Source organism: Taudactylus pleione, unplaced genomic scaffold, assembly GCF_031769625.1.
Source record: "Taudactylus pleione unplaced genomic scaffold, aTauple2 ptg000464l, whole genome shotgun sequence".
NCBI lineage: Eukaryota > Metazoa > Chordata > Amphibia > Anura > Myobatrachidae > Taudactylus > Taudactylus pleione.
This window is the reverse complement of record NW_028284866.1, coordinates 2,658,521-2,680,863: the sequence shown is the minus strand read 5'-3', so window position 1 is coordinate 2,680,863 and position 22,343 is coordinate 2,658,521.

Here is a 22,343-nt window from a genome sequence, read left to right as displayed (position 1 = left end):
AATATACATCAAGAGGGCAGCACATTACCTTTAATTTAAAAAATGAGAAAACATCCTAGAAATTACCTATACCCCCCGCCCCCCAGCACTAGCCGAAAATGACTCCAGATGACCTTTAATTGCTCCAAAATTGCACCTGATGCTTTCTAACCCCTACTTTCCATTATCCCTAATAGATGCTACCGCAACCATAAGCCCTCCTATCCCACATATACGGTACATGAAAACACCCTGATGTGGCACTCAGGTGCCAGCCTATCCTCCCCACATGACCCTCTCCCCTCCCCACAAGATGCTACCGCAACCACAAGCCCTCCTATCCCGCATATACGGTACATGAAAACACCCTGATGTGGCACTCAGGTGCCAGCCTATCCTCCCCACATGACCCTCTCCCCTCCCCATATGATATTGCTTTTGCAATGGGAGCATGCAGAGCAAGGAGGGAGAGTGGGTGAATACCTTGCACTCTCTCCTCCTCTGATTGGCTGTGCTGCAACAACCCGGAAAAGTGCTTTGTGTAATTTGCAGGAGAGCATGTACAAGTCAATCCATGTTTTCGGAGGGTAGACCATCCCTTTTAAGGCTATATGTAATATTAACATGCAAAAATGAGTGATAAAAGAGAAACTTATCATGATAGGTCTCATTCAGACTCACAGCATTGATAAAGTTCCTGTCTAGCTAGAAGGACCTAAATATATGTTTTGGAGAACTTACCCCCAGCCAGCCTTGCAAAGCTGAATGGACACAAAGCACCAGGGAGGAGATGTACTGTATCGAAGTGCTCATCTGCCAACAAATAAAGCTTCACGCTCCAGATGTCTCTGTCCATTATTTATACTGTAGCTGCCGAGTGTTTTACTGATAACCAGTGGAAAATATAAATGGAGAATCTCTTTAGTTTAAAAAATAAAAATCTCTGGTATATGAAAGAATAGGGGTCATGTTCCAATAGTAATATATTATGTAAGCTGGCAGAGGTCAAAATATTTTACCCTCTTTAATAACGATTAGTACAGAAGTAGATTGATGTGTCTGAGTCTTCCAGCAGAGGTCCCTCAGGATGTAGCTGCATTAGCCCAATAGCAGAACTTCCATAAAAGCTAACAGCACAGTTGATGTAGAGTTGGCTGCAATTTACATGTAAAGCACAAACCTAAATCACATTCAGAAAGAAATTCAGGTTCAGTAGCACTGTGGCTCCAGAAGGTGCAAGTCCTCGTAGGGCATTAAGGGTATTCCATTTTTAACCATTGGACTACCAATGGGCATCGAAGGAGAACCATAAATTATGAGGGTTGTATTTATTTCTCATTTGTTTTGGGGGGCGTTTTGTAGCATTTTGCCGTGGTGCACTACAGGTTACAGCCAGCCATAGATGCCAGGACATACTGATGCTTTTATTTCTACAAATGTCATCATGCCCTAGCATTCACGGGTATGTTGGCACAGGTTGAGTCGCCCATATCCAAATATTCCGAAATACAGAATTTTTTTAGCATGACTGAGATAGTGACACTTTTGCTTTTTGATGTTTCAATGTACACAAAGACACAAAATTATTAAAAATATTGTATAAAATTACCTTCAACCTTTGTGTATAAGGTGTACAGTATATAACACATAAATGCATTCTGAGTCTCATTATAGTATGTACATATTCCAAAATACGGACTATTCCGATATCCAAAAATACCTCTGGTCCCGAGCATTTCGGATATGGGGAGACTCAACCTGTACTTCAAACATTTTAAGAAAACCAGGGCTTGCTGGGTCCATCAGTGCACTAAGTCACAATGCTTCAATGCCGGAAGTGCCCCAGTGCTGGCAGCACAAGTCTAGCATTTCCTATGGGTGGCACTTTTTATCCTGATCCTCCTACCAAATTGAGCAACTGAGGACTGAATTTTTTTTTTTTATTTATTCTTACGTATAAGCAAGATGTGTGCTGATAATGACCAGCATTAGCACAGAGCTTGCATCTGGGGGAATAGCCCCAACATAAACGCCTCCTGACAGGGAGCGGCTTCCACCCATATATAGCATGCTGGCCCGCCACATCCTTCCAGGTTGTGCTCCTCTATCGTAGTATGTAGTAGTAGTAGGCGGAAGATCCAAACAGTTCTATATACAGAGCAACAGTTACACAAACTGAAAAGCACATTTTTAGCTTAGTTGAATTTGAGTCCAACTCTACATCAGCCTGAAAATTTTAATATCTCAAACTACGGCTTTCCCCCTATGGTTCAATGACTTTATATATGTGTATGTGTCTAAGAACAACATTGCAAACTGTATAGTAAAAATATTTTGATTAACAGTTATCTATATAGAAGATTCGCACATTCTAATGATTTGCGTGGTAATGATCTCTGCAACTGAATTTTCAAAGGCTAGGACAGGGAGAGCTGAAGATACTTGGCCAAGGTCATAAGGAACAGACATGGAGGTTGGCAGGACATCACTCAGGTGTAATGGTGCACCACTGGCACACTAAGCCACTCAGATACAGCTCTAATCCCTGGCTCTGGAATAGCTGGAGCATGTTTGTTACTACATTTCCTTGCTTGACACTGAAATCATTGTTCTTGTAAGGTCAACTTCGAGACCAGTTTCCAATGGGGGCACTATCATCCCTTTTAAGCATAACTTCAAACTTTGCATTGAGCTGATCATTTACAGTAACTTCATATGTACAGTGCCTGTAATAATAATAATAGGCATTCCGGCACTTCAAGCAATATATGTATACATTTTTTTTTTTTTAGTTGCTCGCTACTATTAGTGGCTGACAATGCCCACGGGCTGTCAGTCACTGAGGACAGCCCCTAATGCCAGCTGCAGTGTGTTTATGCTGGCTCAGTGATATGGTTGGAATCTGGCAGTGTGCAGCTGCCCACCCAATCCCGACTACCTGCCTTGCCCACGTGTGCTGGGAGCCGCCCTCCACCAGAGGGATCTTAGAACAGCAAAGCTGCAGAGTCCAGCCTTGTGCCTCTGAGCCCCCACCCGTGTGTGTCGGGTGCCCGTCCGATGCCCGGCAATTGTCCCTCGCTGGAAGGTCTCTGCAGCATCCATTACACGCAGCAGAGTCCAGCATTGCTCTGCCAGTGTGTGCCCATTCCCCGCTAGATTCAGTAACAGTAGTCACAGCCAGACAGACCCTCATACTGCCCTCCACAGTGAGAGTGACTGTGCAGCTGGCTGAGGGAGTTTTTCCTGTGGTCTATGTATTTCTTTATTTTCCTATCGGTGTCTTTGGGGACATTTCAATTTAGCACTACATTGATAGCACCAGGAAGGGGTTCCTGGAGCTATTAATTGACCGCGCTGTTAGTCTGATTAAAGGGGTTATACACTCAGGAGGGTGCGAGCAAAAATTCAGCTAAAGTGCCAGACACTATGCTGTTTTTCAGTTTAGCATGGCGTTGACAGCATCTCCACCAACACTTTAGTTGGAAAATGCCAGTTAGTGCACCTAAACACCTGGCTTAAGGCGCACTAACCAGCACCTCCCAACTAAGTGCCAGACGTAGGGGAAACAATTAAAATAGCTGTGGGAACTCCTTTGTTAAGTGGCCACACCTCTCATGACACATAACCACACTCCTTGTGATGTGACCATGCCTATTTTCCCCTGCACAACATAGACGAGCGCACACGTTACACTTCCATACCCCCACTTCAAAATTCCCACTTCAACCACTGGGCAGAGTCCCTTGAAAACAATGCTATGGGGCCCAGTGACGTGCGGTGAAGTCAATTGCTGGGGAGGCACACAAGGAGATGGGACTGAGTGGTGGGAGCCTGTCTCACCCCCTACTCACTGTAACTCTCTCCTCACTACACTAAGCTTCAGTATCCATTGATTCCCCTACCTGAATCAGTGTCTTTTCTTGCTGCTGCTGCTGACTGAGCTCCAATCTCTAAACACTGTAGTACACTTCCTGGTCACATGACACATCCAAGGTGTCCATCAGTGCTCAAGGCATGCCCCCCCCCCCCCCCCCCCCCTCATACACAGAGGCATGCCTCTATTAGCTCTCTCTCTGTGCAGCTTACCGACTGTGGTGTGGCTCCGTTCCCTGCTCTGCAAGCAGTGTCTGACTATACAGAAGCAAGGCTGAGCTGTTGCTGCCTCATCTCTCGTCTCCCTGCAGTTCCAGGGAGCTGGTGAGTGTTAACTATAAAAATGATTACAATAAACAAAGAAGATGTTTAGAAGTTATAAACATCTTCTTTGAAATATCCTAATCATTTCTATATCATATCTCAGGAGTATGACGGGAGGCTTTTAAGACAACCACTTTATGCAATGATTTCAAAACTGAACTTGTTAGGAAAAGTGAATTGTACTAAATCGTATATACTGTACTACTCAATGCTGAATGGTAGAGTTCTGATCAAAATAAGTTTGGCATTCTTTCATTTCCGCAGTGCACAGCTTAGATGGAACATTGGACCCAGGACATTCCATCTCTAAACTGTGCTAAAAGAAGAGGCTTCTGGCAAAAGTTCTATAATTCCATTGCATCATGGAACATGTTTATTATAATGGTACATATTAAAATTATATTAACATATTATAAGAACAGAACATGTCGGCATATACTCAGATGACAGATCCTCTTGTTGAAAGTAGTTAACCTGCAATCATATTTAAGGTTTTGTTTTTACTCTACCTACATCATATAAATTCATAAACAGTATACACATTTGTTTGTTGTTGCAGAGTTTGCACTAGACTCTGCATAATTTTGCACTTTATATATTGCATGATTTATATGTTATATTAACTGTTAATGTTCAAGCCTCTAATATCTGGGTTATTTCTAATAGCAAATGTTATGGTCTCAACCACATTGGCAAACAGAGCAGGGGACAAAGGGCATTACTGCCTGGTACCGGCTGCCTCCTAGCAAGTACCCTATCCACCAAGGGCTACGATTTTCAGCTGTTTTGACCACAAAATTTAATATTTCAATAATTTTAAAGTCAAAACCACGCATGTATAGCATTTAACATTATTGCAATTTTAAAATTTGGGGTCAAATCTGCAGAAAATTGAAGGTTTGCAAAAACCACCACTTATTAAATCTAACCTCAAATCTTTGCCAACATCCAACATCTATTGAGAGGGCTACACATGTCCCTATATATTATATATTACCTATATAATAAGCTAGAGCGAGAGAGTCTGTGTGTGTCCTTTTGTCCTTTATGAACGGCCAGAGTTTTGTGGTATGTAGTCAGGAAGCCGGCGGTTGAAATGCTGACCGCCGGCTTCCCGACTGTGAAATCCCGACATGGGACTAATGATAGGCGTCTTAATACCGACGCCTATCATCAGCCCCATGCCGAAATAACGACGCCCAGCATACCGAATGTAGGTAAGCCAGGCGTCTGGACCTGTTAGCCGCGGGGTGGGGGGTTAGGCACCCCGCCCCAGGAGGGTTAGGATTAGACTAGGGGAAGGGGGGTTAAGTTCAGGCACCCCTGGGGAGATGTTAGGGTTAGTCACCCCCTGGGAGGGTTAGGTTTAGGGTACAGAGAGGGGGGGGTTAGGTTTAGGCACCCCTGTGGGGAGGTTAGGCACTAGGAGGGGAGGTTAGGATACTTACCAGGCGCCGTCGGGATCTTCATCTGCCGGACTTCCAGCGTCTGTATTTCTGTCATACCGATTCCGAGTTTAGTACTTAGCTCCAACAAATTTGGCATGATGGTGTAGTTTAACTAGGATTAGGTTGTTGCCTAGGTTTGAACTTCATCATGGCCACACACTGTCACACAATCCCATAAAACAGGGACACTTAAATTAAACAGGTTCCGAGGCTGAGGGGGCTTGCTTCATACACACACTGTCACAGTGCCTGGCAGGCTCATGAGCTCAGCACTCGATACATTGACTGCGGCAGACACCATAATCAATCCACATCTTTGATCCTGGCAAAGCCTAGCATATGGAGATTACAAACAGCAGAGGAGATTGATGGCAGCCACACAGTGCCACTGCGGATGGGCCCTTTTCTGTCTGGGATTGGGACTCCAGTCCCAGCATTCCCCCCCCTGATGGCAGCTTTGCTAGACATGGTCTTCAATGTTGGTCTGCAGAGTGATTTCAGGGGGTGATCAGCTGTGGACGCAGTGGCAAGTATCATAGAGATTCTGAATTAGAAATCTGCGCATGTGTCTGACCCATACTGCGCATGTGCAGTGCAGGTCTGCGATCCCATACACAGTCCATCAGCACACGGTCTGCTGCCATTTCTGGGTGGGGAGAGGGCAGTGATCGCCTCCATTTCTTAAAAGAGGTGTGTCGCCGCTGTTGGGGGGTTGTATAGAAGCCTGGATCTCCAACGGCTGACAGAGATTTCCTGGCCTTGTTTACTCATCTGCAGGGACCAGCTTGCATGAGCCCATGGTTACTCAGCCAGCCGAAGGAATCACACAGTGGCGTAACTAGGGCACGGCGAGCAGGGCACGTGCCCTGGGTGCGGTGGGACCGGCGGCGCGGGGGATGGGGGCGAGCGCCGCCGGCCACAGTCCTGGCTCGCCCTAGTTAGCCTGTGTAGTGCCGACCGCAGTGTGTGCGGTCAGTACTACACATTTACACAGGACCGGCGCTAGGCTTCCCGGTGCCGGTCCTGTGCTGCACAGCTGAGCCCCTTCCCTCCCCCTGAGCGCTTGCCCAATAGCGCCAGGAGGAGGGTGGCAGGCGGTAAGGCTCAGGCTGTGCTGACACACGCATCGCTGCCAGCGCTGGCGGCGATGTGTGTGTTAACCAGCAGCCAATGAGAGTCAGACAACTCTCATTGGCTGCTTCTGCTACTGCACACACATCGCCGCCAGCGCTGGCGGCGATGTGTGTGTTAACCAGCAGCCAATGAGAGTCAGACAACTCTCATTGGCTGCTGCTGCACACACATCACCGCCGAGCGGCAGCGATGTGTGTGTGAATCAGCAGCCAATGAGGTCAGACAGACTCTCATTGGCTACTGCTGCTGCACACACATCACCGCCAGCGCTGGCAGCGATGTGTGTGTTTAAACAGCAGTCAATGAGCGTTAGATAGATGCTCATTGACTGCTGCAGCCGCAGCGCCCACTGCAAGAGCCGGCTCCCTTCCGGCTCCTGCAGTGGGTAATGGGAGAGATGCCATGATGTCATGACGTCTCTCCCATAATGCAGAGCACGCCAGCCCGGGAGGACTGATGTGTGGACGGCAGCATGGATTCAGGTAAGAATTTTTACTTTATTAATTGTTTCATTTCAGTGTGTATTTATCGGGGGGAGGGTACCACTACTGAGGTCACTGCTTCGGGGGGGGGTGGGTGAGTTCCACTACTGGGGTCTATTACTAAGGAGGGGACTACTACTGGGGGCACTGCTTCGAGGGGGGGTGGGACCACTACTGGGGGGGGGATACTACTGGGGGCACTGCATTGGGGGGGACCACTACTAGGGTCTACTACAGGGGGCACTGCATTAAGGGGGACTCCTACTGGGGCCACTATAAAGGGCACTGTGTAGGGGGGACTACTACTGGGGCCACTATAAAAGGGCACTGGGTGGGTGGACTACTACTGGGGGCACTGCATTGGGGAGGACCACTACTGGGGGGGGGGGAGACTACTATTGGGTGCACTGCTTCAAGGGGGACTCCTACTGGGACACTACAGTCAGGTGCATAAATATTGGGACATTGACAGAATTGTCATATTTTGGCCTCTATTCACCACCACAATGGTTTAGAAATGAAACAAACAAGATGTGCTTTAACTGCAGAATTTCAGATTTAATTTGAGGGTAATTACATCCAAATCAGGTGAACGGTATAGGAATTACAGCAGTTTCTATATGTGCCTCCCACTTTTTAAGGGGCCAAAAGTAATGGGACTATCGACTCAAAAGCTATTTCATGGACAGGTGTGGGATATTCCCTCATTATTTCATTATCAATTAAGCAGGTAAAAGGTCTGGAGTTGATTCTAGATGTGACATTTGCATTTGGAATTAGTTGCTGTCGACTCTCAATATGAGATCCAAAGAGTTGTCACCATCAGTGAAGCAAGCCATCATTAGGCTGAAAAATGAAAACAAACCCATCAAAGAGATAGCAAAAACATTAGGTGTGGCCAAATCAACTGTTTGGAACAGTCTTAAAAAGAAAGAACGCATCGGAGAGCTCAGCAACACCAAAAGACCAGGAAGACCATGGAAAACAACTGTGGTGGATGACAGAAGAATTATTTCTCTGGTGAAGAAAAACCCCTTCACAACAGTTGGCCAAATCAAGAACACTCTCCAGGAGGTAAGTGTATATGTATCAAAATCAACAATCAAGAGAAGACTTCACAAGAGTGAATATAGAGGGTTCACCACAATATGTAAACCATTGGTGAGCCTCAAAAACAGGAAGACCAGATTAGAGTGTGCCAAACAACATCTAAAAAAGCCATTACAGTTCTGGAACAACATCCTATGGACAGATGAGACAAAGATCAACTTGTACCATAGTGATGGGAAGAGAAGAGTATGGAGAAGGAAAGGAACTGCTCATGATCCAAAACATACCACCTCATCAGTGAAGCATGGTGGTGGTAGTGTCATGGCATGGGCATGTATGGCTGCCAATGGAACTGGTTCCCTTGTATTTATTGATGATGTGACTGCTCACAAACGCAGCAGAATGCATTCTGAAGTGTTTCGGGCAATATTATATGCTCATATTCAGTCAAATGCTTCAGAACTCATTGGACAGCGCTTCACAGTGCAGATGGACAATGACCCGAAGCATACTGCAAAAGCAACCAAAGAGTTTTTTAAGGCTAAAAAGTGGAATGTTATGCAATGGCCAAGTTAATCCCTTGACCTGAATCCGATTGAGCATGTATTTCACTTGATGAAGACAAAACTGAAGGGAAAATGCCCCAAGAACAAGCAGGAACTGAAGACATTTGCAGTAGAGGCCTGGCAGAGCATCACCAGGGATGAAACCCAGCGTCTGGTGATGTCTATGCGTACCAGACTTCAGGCTGTAATTGCAACAAAATATTAAAAAGTGAAAGTTAGATTTAGGATTGTTTAGTTTGTCCCATTACTTTTGGCCCCTTAAAAAGTGGGAGGCACATATAGAAACCGTTGTAATTCCTACACCGTTCACCTGATTTGGATGTAATTACCCTCAAATTAAATCTGAAAGTCTGCAGTTAAATCACATCTTGTTTGTTTCATTTCAAAGCCATTGTGGTGGTGAATAGAGGCCAAAATATGAAAATTCTGTCAATGTCCCAATATTTATGGACCTGACTGTATATAGTGAAAGTCTCTTTCCGTATACACAAGAGTGTATACGTCTCCGTTATGTCTAGTATTCCTCTATGCAATGTAGCACTAAGATGTCCAAATGTTAATTATCCCGCACTTTATGCTTACCAATCCAGGCCCTGGTGGTGTAGTGGGGTTGTATCTGCATCCACCCCTTGTTTCAGGGTGTCCCTCTGACAAGAACCAGTCTCCTCTGGTGTGTGGGATGCACAGTTATGCAGTCCTCTGCCCTGTGATGCAGTGGATGAGTACTGTATCTTTCCTTACAGCCACATCTCCACTAGTTACTGGAGTGCCTGCACAGTCCTGTCGGGCGATCTCTCTCTTGGCGGACCTCAGTAAGCAAGTGTGTTCTTCTGCGCCTGTAAGGGGGAGAGGCCGACTATCCGGTGGCCCCGCCTTTATGTGGCATTAAAAGGAGAGGTATAATCATGGGAGATTTTAATCTACCCGATATAAACTGGTAGGTGCCTGTGGCAAGTTCAACTAGAAGTAGGGACAACCTGAATTCATTGCAGGGAGCCCACTCAGAAAGACGCAATATTAGACTTAATACTGACAAATGGAGACAGAATATCTGATATGAAAGTGGGTGAAAACCTGGGATCCAGTGATCATCAAGCAGTAAGGTTCAGGATAAAGACAGATACTGACTCACCCCATCCAAAAACAAAGGTGTTAGATTTTAGGAAGTCTGATTTTGCAGGGATAGGAAGATGTGTAAGTGATTTTTGGCAGAGTGGAGGAACTTAAATGGAGTGCAGGAGAGGTGGGAAAATTTTAAAAGTGCAATATTAAAGGCAACAGATCTTTGTATCAAAAGGGTTAGGAAAACCACAAGGAAAAGGAAGCCAGTGTGGTTTGGGAAAGAGGTAGCAAGTATTGTAAAAGCAAAAAAAGATGGCCTTTAGGAAATACAAGCAGACGCAAAATAATGAAGACAAAGAGGAGTATCTTGTAAAGCAGAAGGAGTCTAAGAAAGTAATCAGATGTGCAAAGGCTAAAGCTGAGGAGGAAATGGCACAGTCACTGGGTAAAGGGGGCAAAACTTTTTTTTAAGTATATAAGCGAAAGGAGAAAAACAAAAGGTGGAATAAAAAGACTAAAGACAGAAAGAGGGAGTCTTGTTGAGGGAGACAATGTAATAGCTGATCATCTTAATAATTATTTTTGTTCAGTATTCACTAATGAGAGAGAGGGCAAGGGGCCACAGGTAAGTTGCAGGTGTAATCAGAAAAATGAGGTAAGAACAAGCACATTTACAGAGAAGATCCTAACAGAACTCTCAAAACTGTAAGTGGATAAATCAATGGGGCCGGATGGGATACATCCAAGGATACTAAAAGAGCTTAAAGGGGTGCTGGTAACACCATTAACAGAATTATTCAACCAGTCACTAGCTACTGGAGTAATTCCAGAGGACTGGAAAAGAGCAAACGTTGTCCCACTGCACAAAAGTGGAAGCAAGGAAGAGGCAAGCAACTACCAACCAGTGAGCCTTACATCAGTAGTAGGGAAATTGATGGAAACACTCTTAAAAGAAAGAGTTGTGGATTATCTCAAATCCAACAACTTGCAGGATCCCAAACAAAATGGATTTACTGGGGGGAGATCATGTCAAACAAATCTTATTGACTTTTTTGACTGGGTGACTAAGGAAATAGATAAAGGGGGGGCCATAGATATAGTTTATCTAGACTTTAGTAAGGCTTTTGACACTGTTCCACATCGCAGACTGTTAAATAAACTGGAAAGCATGGGATTGGATACAAAGATAGTTGAATGGATAATATCATGGCTGCAGGATAGGAAACAGAGAGTTGTAGTAAACTGAGTTCAGTCTCAAGAGAGAAATGTTACCAGCGGAGTATCTCAGGGATCTGTACTTGGACCAGTGCTTCTTAATATCTTTATTTGTGACATTGCAAATGGTATAGAAGGGAAACTATGCCTTTTTGCAGATGACACAAAGGTATGCAACAGGGTAGACACACCAGGAGGAGTAAAACAAATGATTGATGATCTAGGTAGACTAGAGGAATGGTCAAGAACGTGGCAACTACAGTTTAATGCCAAAAAATGCAAGATCATGCACTTGGGTCTCATAAATCCAAAGGCTAAATATAGTATTAATGACACTATACTGGAAACTACTGAAGAGGTAAGGGATCTAGGGGTCACTATTTCAGGTGACTTAAAGGCAAGCAAACATTGTAACAAAGCAATGAGGAAGGCAAGTCAGATTCTTGGTTGCATAGGGAGAGGAATCAGTAGCAGAAAGAAAGAAGTGATAATACCACTGTATAGGTCATTGGTATGTCCTCATCTTGAATACGGTGTTCAGTTCTGGAGGCCATATCTCCAGAAGGATATTAATACATTAGAGACTGTACAAAGAAGGGCAACTAAAATGGTGCAAGGTCTACACCACAAAACGTACCAGGAAAGACTAAAAGATCTTAATATGTATAGTTTGGAGCAGAGAAGGGATAGGGGGAACGTGATAGAAACGTTCAAATATAGAAAGGATTTTAACAAGGTAAAGGAAGGAGACATTCTTCAAAGAAAGAGAAGTATTAGAACAAGAGGACATGTTCTGAAACTGGAGGGTGGTAGGTTCAGAGGAAATTTTAGGAAAAATTACTTCACAGAAAGGGTAGTGGACAAGTGGAATAGCCTCCCATCAGAGGTGGTAGAGGCTAAGACAGTAGAGCAATTTAAACATGCATGGGATAGACATAAGAATATCCTTCAGAAGAAGTAAGGATCAATAAGGGTTCAGGTAACAATATGTTTAAAAATGGGGCAGACTAGATGGGCCAAGTGGTTCTTATCTGCCGTCAAATTCTGTGTTTCTATGTTTCTTACCTTGCGCTATGCAATAACTTAGACCATGCATTTGTTTTGGGAAAACGGTCACAGCTTTTATTAAATCATAGCACACTTAAAACACACAACAGAGATCACTGGACATGAAGAGTTGATGAGCAAGGCCCACAAGTTGCACGTCTGTACGTGCATGGGGTGGCGTGCCCGGCCCAACCTTGTAGACCGCGACATCCCGCACCCCTTTTCAACCATGGGGGGGGTGTTGCAGCGTATGGTTTGGCTGCTGCGCACTAGGCCACATTTGCACTCCATTAAACTGTTCCAAAAAATCAAATGATCAAATGACTGATACTGCACCGAACATTGCCCGTCATCCAAGGCGTCATTTACTGACGCCCCTTCCGGAAAAGATAGGTGCTGGATTATTCTGAATTTTCCTTTATATTTATGTGCGTTAATACCACTTCCGGTGGAAATATCCCAAACAGGAAGTGAGCTATTTGGAGGGTATTTAAACCCACTTCAGTCACAGGTCAGTTAAGCCTTGATAAAGACCCAGGAGACGGTCGAAACGCGTTGGTTACAGTGACTGAGGATTGAAACCATCTGGTATAAGCTTTGGGGCCCACTACATCTTTCCCCTTGTCCAGCCCTCCGGAGTTCCTAGGTCCGGAAGGTCAAGGGGCCCCACTTTTTTCCTGATGGTATGAATCTAGTTGATTTATTTTTAATCTCATATGCACGGACACTTTACTGATAAAGTAGACCTTCAGAAAATAATACGGAAAAGATATAGTATTCTTGATGGTGAAACATTCTTCCTTTTAATTGATAGTTGTTTATTCCATATGCACGGACACTTTATTGCACAGTGAACCTACAGCTAGCACTTTAAGAACCATCGTGTATTTAAGTAATATTTTTTATGCTCAACATTTTATTTATGTATATATGTGATCTATATGTTTTTAGTTCAAATTTTTTGATCCCAGATATTTTGAATCTTAAGAGATTGTTTGCCCTATGGAGGGCTGATTTGTTTATTAAAGGGGATTCAGTTCATTTATGGCTTCAGTGTCACTTTGTAATTTATAATAAGGGGAAAAGCGCCAGTGAACCATTCACCCAGTGTTGTTTGTATATCTGGATAAGCGTGTATGTAACACCCTGCGTAAACAAGCATGGCCTCAATCCAATTATCCATTGTCTTGTAATCTTCTGCATGCGCCTTAACCCGTTCGCTACATCTCGCTTTGTCTTTCAGACCTGCCTCCGTCAGCGTACAAATATCCACTAAAGCCCCCTTCTCAATCTCCTTCCTAATCTGCTTGGGTAACTGCTCTGCCAATGCTCCTAACACGTGATCTACTGCTCCCCCTTGAGGCAAGAACTCCCTGATTTTTCTTGTGCTACCATCACTAGCTGACTACTAATCGTGTCTACACCCAGACCATTCCCTTTCTTCTTCCTATTAGCTACCCTGGCTGCACAAAGTTGCTCCCTAAGCACCCTGCACACTGCGTCATCCTCTGAATCAGAGGAGCTGTGCCCATCCCTGCTATGTGTCTTATGGTTCCCAGCAATACTACGTAATGCATCCCCACACTAATTTTCCTCCCCCCTCCCAACAATCCCCTCAATAACATTTTTATTCTCACCATTTCTGCGTTCCTCTATGATATGTTCCTGGGCTGCGCTGGACGTGGCGACACCCGACTGCACAATTGTATCTGTTCCGGCTGCGCTGGACATGGCACCACCCGACTGCCGAATTGCCGCTATTCTGGCTGCGCTGGACGTGGCGACAGCCCCTGCTGTGCTGGACAGGGCAACAGCTGTAGATAACTCTTCTGCTGCATTGACCGTGCCGGCCCATACCGGCTCAATTGTTCTTGATGCGCTGGATGATGCCACTACCCTTGGATAAGCTCCAGCCTGTGCTTCGCTTGAAAGGTGGGATTGCAGCGGTGCGATCCCCGAGTGTTCCGCTCACACTCCCCCCCTGTGTTCCACACTTGCCGTGGCCTGTACTTCAACCACCTCTTGCCTCCTTTGCGCTGATACTCCGGGCATTGATTGCTGCTCACTAATACCCCAGGGTAATTGTTGCCAACCGCCACCCCCGCTAGGCAAGGCCATTTGAACTTGCCTTCGTGGTGGTGAGGTAAACTGTGAGGTGCATCCTAATCGGTCCTGCAGTGTCCTTGTAACTTGTCCATCCAACCCCCGTGCCCCTCCCCCATCCAGTCTTCTAGGGGTAAACTTTGGCTGCTGATGCGGGCTGCTATACTGTTGTGTTGCCACTATAAACACCCATGATCCCTGTGGCTCCTGATTCTCCTGTCCTGCGGGCCTAGCTGGGGTAGATTGGGTCCCAAGTAATGAACTAGCTAGCACTGGGAGGGGTTCAATGTCCTTACATGGCACTGCAATCCCTTGCTCCCCTTTTTCCGATTCCTGCCCATCTGACTCAGTGCCCTCTGCTATGCCAGCATAATAAACCACTTGCTCTGAACTCACCCCCAGCCCTCTGTCCCCATCTCTGTTCTGCCTGCACGCTGAGACTTTCTCTTTGCCTTGCCTGCACTTTTTCCCAGCTGGCTCTTCTTGTATACCTTCCGTCCACCAGGTGGCGCCCATGCTGCCTTTCTCTTCCGATGTTGAAGCTGCACTCTCTCCTCTCCGTCTGCATGCTGCATCTGCCAAGACTCCCATTGATTCTCCACTCTGAAACGTGCAGGGAGAGCCCTTGCCCTCTCTGGCCGATCGCCCTGCTCCCTCTCTGGCTGCTGCATGATCCACATGGCACTTATCTTTTAAGCTGGAGGGCTATGTAACTCCTTCCTGCAAGTACACTGCCCCCTCCCCTCCTACCTGCCCTTATATTGCCCCTGCTGTCTCCCCCCCTTGATCCGATCGCTCTGCCCACACTGGCCAGTATGCCTCCCTAGGTGTTAAACTAGGGACGGGCCTCTTACCCCGTCCCCTCTTTTTTTGCGCCGCTGGCCCGCGGGCCACCTCATGCCCCTCCCCCTTACAGGGCTCCAGCGTCATTACGGCTACCTCCGCTTTTATTACTGTCGCGGTCATCGGAAGGGGGTCTTCACTGTCCTGTGGGATAGCAGGCGCACACTCAGCCACCATTGATCGTGAGTTACCTGGTCCCTCTGTGTTCTAATAAACCCGGGTATTATGAAGTAGATCTGTAGTCCGAACAGCGTATGTGACTGCAGCTGTTGGAACCTGTTATGTCTGTGTGGTCATCTCAGCTTGTATGTTAGTAGAATGGACTTCCCTGCCATGAAGCCCGTTTGTGCGGTTGAGCGACGTTTTGCTACTGCACACCCGCAAAAAGTCTAAAAAAACCTTCACAGCACAAAGCAACTGTGCGATGCCACACCAATCTGATTGTGCAATTAAGCCAATAAGAGCATGTTTTTATATTCCTCCTCTATACTGGGTCAAAATTCTCTGCTCTTCCCTAGACTGTCTGAACTTCTCATAGTTTGAGCAGAAATACTTGTAGGGAGAAAATCAACTACAATGATATAGATGAGGGGATGGCGGCCCAGGAAACTAAATGCTAGGGATGAGTGGGACTGCAGTGAGTAAAGGAAAAAAAGATACAGGTCTCTTGCAGGTTCCAGGAGAGTAGGTAAGTGTGCACCAGGGGTAAAGCAATCGCAACAGAGATGTCTCCTAGAAGGTGTATATGCGACCGCTTCTTCCCCTACTGGTACAAAAGCTGCGTGCAACACCCTTACTGTACTCTGGCTACACCTGTTGTCACCCTGCCACTACTGTCACCTTCTTCCACCTTATATTTATCCAAGTCAACATACAGATGTGCGCAGTTTAACTGTGCATGTGCAGTACTGAAAGGCACATTTTGTGCTTACGAGTCCGACATTCCTCCAAACCTACATCAGCCCCTGAATGTGTTATTACAGCTTTAAGGGTCTATTTCTACTTCAGGGTCCATAGGGTATCCACAGGATACCTTGGGGTATAGGTGTGACGTCAGTCGCAGGGCACCAAAGAGTTAAGCTTTCAGCCTCCCAGGATGCACTAGGTCCCCCTCCTATACCCCGCCCCCAGGCCAAGGCACCTCAGTTTAGTTTGGTGCCCGGCCGGAGTCGGGTGCACCTGTTGGAATGGGGGCTAGAAGAGCCCCTGAAGCTTTTTCTTCATGCAGCTGTGGCTGCACATCTGGATGAACAGCATGGACAGTCAGTCCTGACGTCCATGCTGTCTTCCCTACACCCCGCCGGTACCAGAACGCCGGTACTGATCCGGGGATGCTGGTGGGCGTCTGGGGTCACAGCTAGCGGTGACCCCAGATGCTCCGGACCATGGCCGGATTCAAGGGGGACAGAGGTAAGCAGCGGGGTCCCGCGGTGGGTCCCCGCTGATCACATGGTCCTAAGTCCCCAGGCAGGGGGCTCCCTGGGGACTGGCTGCAGCGTGGAGCCAGGCGACCAACCTGCGCTTCCACTACCCCCTGGGACAGCGGACCGCAGCAGAGCGGTAGCGCTGCGGCGTCCCAGGGGTTAAATGCATGCCAGGGGAGCGCGCCTTCCCTGTCTCACAGCCGGCGCCTCCCCCGCTGCACACAGCCCTCTCTGCACTGTGCTGACTGGTCCTGTGTCAGCGCTCCTCCCCCAGGCCAGCTTCTCTCTGCTCCTCGGCGGCCATCTTCTCTGCAACGCATGGTGAACGCTGCTGGAAGTCTGGAAGGAAGCATCGTGGTCTGGGTCCCCCCGCATACCTCTCCTCCGCTGTGGCTCAGGTCTGTGTATGCAGCGCTGTGTCCTACCAGGCCCTGTGTCTGTGTAGTTGAGTGATCAGCGCTGTTAGTGCAGGAATTGTTATTTCTCTGCATTGTATGTGACTGTGCTAGCGCTGCCTGTAACTATCTTCACTAAACTGTCAGCTTTATTACTGTCCCTGTTCTTTCTGCTAAAGCCCTTGCGGTGCGGTGCTGCAGGGTGGTCTCTCGCCTATTTAATACTTAATTGGTGAGAGAGGTCACATACGTGGTGCCATCATGTCTGAAAGTGATTTTCCCCTCCGGCTACAGTGTACCACGTGCAAAGTACCGTTAGCGGAGGGGGAGGGTAGCGCGGAGGGCCTTTGCCGGCAGTGTTGTCCATGGCGCGGCCTATTACGGTTACAGCACCGGTACAGGAGCCGCCCTGGGCTTGTTTCGCTCAGGCGTTAACAGCTTTAGTGGGCCAGTTAGCTCCGCAGCCCGCGTTTACTCCGATGGGTTTGTCCCAGCAGTCTGTGGTGTCGTCACCCATGCAGGGGTTCCCACGACAATTGGTGGTACCCCACAGTCTCCCTATTTCCCCGCTCCCGGGTTCTCAGGAGCCAGCGTGGGTTAACTCCCTGACGAGTTCTTTACAGCACTTGTCGGATGTATTGCAAGGGGAGTCTGTGATGCGGCCTCATAAAAGGCCGGTGGCGTCTCTGTCCGCTCCTTATGAGGATGACGAAGGGACTTCTGATGATGGGGAGATTCTGGATCCTTACGATCAGGAACCTTTCCATACTAAGGACGCTGATGCTAAGTCCAAAGTATATATTCCTGGACTTATTCGGGCGGTCCGCACAGCCTTGGTGATTGAGGACGAAGTTCCCCCAGCGGCTAAATCTAAGTATGCCTTTTTCAAAGATGTGAAGGGCGATGCCACAGTCTTTCCTCTTTCGGGTCAGTTGGTGGACCATTTAGAGGAGGCGTGGAAACAACCTGGCAAAAGATACCAGCCGCAGAGACGCCTGGCGGTGTCTTATCCGTTCGCGGATAATTATTTTGCTAAGTGTGAATCCCCTCCACAGGTGGATTCTCACGTGACCCGTCTTGTCCGTAGTGCCACATTGCCGATGCCATCCATGTCTTCCCTTAAGGATGCTACGGACCGCAAGGTAGAAATCTGCCTGAAGTCCGCTTATTCCCTTGCAGGGGGGGGCAGCACGGCCGGCTATGGCCATTTGCTGGGTTGCCAGAGCGATGGAGCGCTGGGCGGATTCATTAGAGGCTTCTTTTGAATCCGACTGTCCGGCCGAACAAGCGGAGTTGATTGGCAATCTCCGTGATTCGGCCACCTACATCAACGAGGCGGCTCTAGACATTAGTACTCTGGTGTCTAGAATTTCTTCAGCAGCGGTAGCTGCTCGTCGCACCTTGTGGCTGCGATCCTGGAAGGCGGACGCAGATCCAAGAAAGGTCTGGAAGCGTTGCCGTTTACCGGAGAAGTTCTCTTCGGTCCGGATCTGGATAAGATTGTGGCCACGCTGGCGGCAGCCAAATCTGCTTGTCTCCCGTCGGCCGCTGCTCCTTCTGGTTCTGGACCATCGTCCTTTCGGTCATCTAGGGCCCAGGGCAGGCCCAAACCACAGTCGTTTCCTCGACAGGCTGGCCCTAAGAAATCGGGCAAGCCCCGGAAACAGGCATGGAGTACCAGACGTCCGGCCCCCAAGCCAGATGACAAGCCTGCGGCCTGACGGTCCGGGTCTCCCCTTGGGGGATCCCAGGGTGGGAGGCCGCCTGCTGCAGTTCTCCCGGTGTTGGTCGTTCACTACGACAGACACTTGGGTTCTGGAGGTGGTCTCTCACGGGTACGCCCTCTCCTTCCGGCACAGACCCCCGGCTCGATTCTTCACCACGGGTCTACCATCAGACCGAAACAAGGCTACGGAGCTGCGGAAGGTATTGCACACTATGCTCCAAGCTGGAGTTATAGTGCCTGTTCCATTCTCCCAGAGGGGCCAGGGTTTCTATTCAAATCTATTTTTGGTACAGAAACCCAATGGGTCATATCGTCCGATTCTCAACCTCAAAGCACTCAACAAGTCTTTGCGGGTCCCGAAGTTTCGGATGGAGACCCTACGGTCCATCATTCTGGCGCTGGAACCTGGGGACTACATGGTGTCATTGGACATACAGGACGCTATGGCGGTCATGGCGGCTTCTCTGCGGCTGCAAGGAGTCCGCATGTTGCCGTACTTGGACGACCTGTTATTGGTGGCAGGATCTCCAGAGCTCCTGTTACACCACTTGGACCTGACCATTGCACTGCTGCAACGGCACGGCTGGCTAATTAACTGGCAGAAGTCCACTCTAATCCCGTCTCGGAGGATTCTGCATCTTGGAGCCTTATTGGACTCGGGACAGCAAAGGATCTTCGCGACGGAGGACAAGATCTCTGCTTTACAGTCAAGGGTGCGCAGTTGTCTGCACAGCCGCCGGGTGTCCTTACACTCGGCGATGAGGTTACTGGGCTCCATGGTGTCGGTGTTCGACATGGTGGAATACGCCCAGTTTCACTCTAGACCTCTGCAGCACCTGATCCTGTCCAAGTGGAACGGGCTGCCTCAGTCTCTGAAGTTCCAGACGATTGTGCTCACCCCGGAGGTTCGCCTGTCCCTTGCGTGGTGGTTAAAGATGACCCACCTCAACAAGGGACGTCCGTTCTGGGTTCCAAATTGGGTCCTGTTGACAATGGACGCCAGTCTTCGGGGCTGGGGAGCAGTTTCGGGTCCACACTTGTTCCAGGGCAGGTGGACACCGACAGAAGCGGAGCTTCCAATAAATATCTTGGAACTCCGTGCGGTCTTCAATGCTCTCCTGCAGGCACAGCGGTTTCTCCAGGGTCACCCGGTGCAGGTCCAGTCGGACAATGCTACCACCGTGGCCTACATAAACAGGCAAGGAGGAACTCGCAGTCGGGCGGCTCTCGTAGAGGTCTCTCGGATCCTGGTTTGGGCGGAGCGCAATCTTCCGGCCATATCAGCGGTCTTCATCCCGGGAGTGCTAAATTGGGAGGCGGACTTTCTAAGTCGCCAGGACGTTCATCCAGGGGAATGGTCCCTGCACCCGGACGTTTTTCAACTACTGGTGGACAGGTGGGGTCTTCCAGAAATCGACCTCATGGCGTCCCGGCACAACAACAAGTTGCCGGTGTACGGGTCTCGCACAAGAGACGAAGGGGCGTCTCTGGTGGATGCTCTGTCCGTCCGGTGGACGTTCAGGTTCGCATACCTGTTCCCTCCGGTCTCCCTTCTTCCACGGGTAATCCGGAAATTCAAACAGGAAGGAGGGACGCTCCTGTTGATAGCTCCCGCGTGGCACAGACGGCACTGGTTCTCAGACCTTCAGGGTCTGTCCGTGGACAGTCCTCTGCGGTTGCCGCTACGACCGGACCTTCTGTCTCAGGGTCCTTGTCTTCACCCGGACCTGACTCGGCTGTCTTTGGCGGCGTGGCTGTTGAGACGGCCATGCTGAGGTCCTGGGGGTTTGCCAGCTCTGTGGTGTGTACCATGTTACGAGCTCGGAAACCGTCTTCCGCGAGGATATACCATCGCGTGTGGCATACGTTCTTCCAGTGGTGTCGACCGAGAGGTTATGCACCGCGGGAGTTTCGTCTGTCTCGGATTCTCGCCTTCCTGCAAGCGGGACTAGATCATGGGCTTCGCCTTGCTTCTTTGAAGGTACAGGTTTCGGCCCTATCTGTCTGGTTTCACCGTAGGATTGCTACAATCCCGGATGTGCGCACCTTTATGCAAGGTGTTCTCCGTATTCAGCCGCCCTTTGTTCCACCTGTGGCGCCTTGGGATTTGGCTGTGGTCCTGAGGACTCTCCAAGGACCGCCGTTTGAACCACTGGGCTCAGTGGATATTAAATGGCTAACAGCTAAGACTGTTTTCCTTCTGGCCGTTGCTTCAGCCAGACGTGTTTCTGAGTTAGGGGCTCTTTCTTGTAGACCCCCTTTCTTGGTTTTTTTTTCATGGGAACAGGGCAGTGCTCCGCACTCGGCCCGAGTTTCTCCCCAAAGTTGTTTCCCAGTTTCAGGTTAACGAGGAAATAGTTGTTCCGGCCTTTAACTCACCGGGTCTTTCCGTGGGTGAGGCCTCTTTGGATGTTGTGCGGGCCTTAAGGACTTATGTGGACCGCACTTCTTTGTTTAGGAAGTCGGACGCTTTGTTGTCCTCTATGGCTTCTGTAAAAAGGGTTGGCCTGCTTCAAAGCAAACTTTGGCAGCCTGGATCCGTATGGCTATTTCTGAAGCTTATCTTCATGAGGGCCTACCGGTCCCTCCTTCTCTGAAGGCTCATTCCACTAGGTCTGTGGGTCCTTCGTGGGCAGCTTGACGTGGTGCCTCGGCAGTTCAGATCTGCAAGGCTGCTACGTGGTCTTCTGTCCATACCTTCGTGAGGTATTACAGGTTTGACACCTTCGCCTCTCAGGATGCTTCCTTCGGGCGGCGGATTCTCCTTTCTGCACAGGAGCGTCCCCACCCTTAAAGGATACTGCTTTGGGACATCCCCAAGGTATCCTGTGGATACCCTATGGACCCTGAAGTAGAAAATATGAGATATGGTAAGAACTTACCCTTGTTATCTCTATTTCTACGAAGTCCATAGGGTTCCACAGGACTCCCGCCCTGTCGCACCTGTGCTGCAGATGGGCTTTGCTCTGGTCACCGGTTTTCCGTCTCCCTCTGGTGAGAATGTGATTCTTGTATGTGTCCAGATCTTTGTTCTCTCTCTTCCTTCTCCTCCTCCGGCCTATGGCTTGGTAACTAACTGAGGTGCCTTGGCCTGGGGGCGGGGTATAGGAGGGGGACCTAGTGCATCCTGGGAGGCTGAAAGCTTAACTCTTTGGTGCCCTGCGACTGACGTCACACCTATACCCCAAGGTATCCTGTGGAACCCTATGGACTTCGTAGAAATAGAGATAACAAGGGTAAGTTCTTACCATATCTCATATTTTATTAATACTTGGCAATAAGAAAGGTTTTATTGCAGTATAAAGAAAGCTTTGTTTACCCAATTAACTATAAACATTTGGACGGGCAGCTGACTGAAACTTTGCCACCCAGCTCTGTTCTCCTCTGTGCCCCACAGCCCCCATTCATTTCCCCCTAGATCTCCTTCTGCTATTACTCCATAACAAGCTCTGACACATAATGTACAGCAATTTTGTATCCATATGAATCTTATGCTCACCCATTTATCTCTTGGGTAATTGCAGTCTAAGTAAAGGTGGTACTCATAAATTGTCACACAGTTATCAGTTTCATTATGAGTAACTATTTCAAATGAAGGGCAACTGATACTGTTTGTCACGGCCAGGGTATCTTGGCATGGTAGTCACCGGGTATTACCTGTGAGGTCGTTAT